Consider the following 614-nt stretch of genomic DNA (forward strand, 5'->3'; position numbering starts at 1 on the left):
CTGTTTCACTACAATAAAGACAAAAACATAAGACACCTCAGCCCCAGGCTAACTCAGGTCTAAGACCAATGTTACCATGGTAACAATCAATGACACCTGTAGCACCCAACAACAAGGAACAGGAAAACATGGCTCATAATTTGAGGTTTGTTAACATTGTTACGGAGAGAGCAAAGAGAAGGGAAGAGATTTAGAGACCAAATCAGATTTTTCTTTTTATTGCATCACCCAAATTTCCAAAGTAAAAAAGACAAACATTTTCTGCTGGAGTTAATGATGCTTAGTGGTTGGATGCTGTTCTTCGGTCGGTCATTTCTATGCCTCTGTGCCGGCAGCAGCCAGAGCAGGAGTTGATTGTTTTCAGGTTGTCCACCCGTCCCGTCCTTGTGGACCTTTTATCTCCATAACACCTTGACAGAACTTCTTCAACTTTAGTTCACACATTCACCTGGACTCAAGGAACAACTGATTAGATTTTGATGGTCAAAGGTCAAGGTCAGTGTGACTTCACAAAACACTTTTTAGCCATTACTCAAGACTTTTATGACAAAATGTCAAACGAATGGTTCTTATTTTATCTGACGCTGGATAAACAGGGATGTGACCTGAAACTA

This window comes from Seriola lalandi, unplaced genomic scaffold (assembly GCF_002814215.2).
Source record: "Seriola lalandi dorsalis isolate HSWRI2012SDOR001 ecotype SW California unplaced genomic scaffold, Sedor1 jcf7180002054887, whole genome shotgun sequence".
NCBI classification, from domain to species: domain Eukaryota; kingdom Metazoa; phylum Chordata; class Actinopteri; order Carangiformes; family Carangidae; genus Seriola; species Seriola lalandi.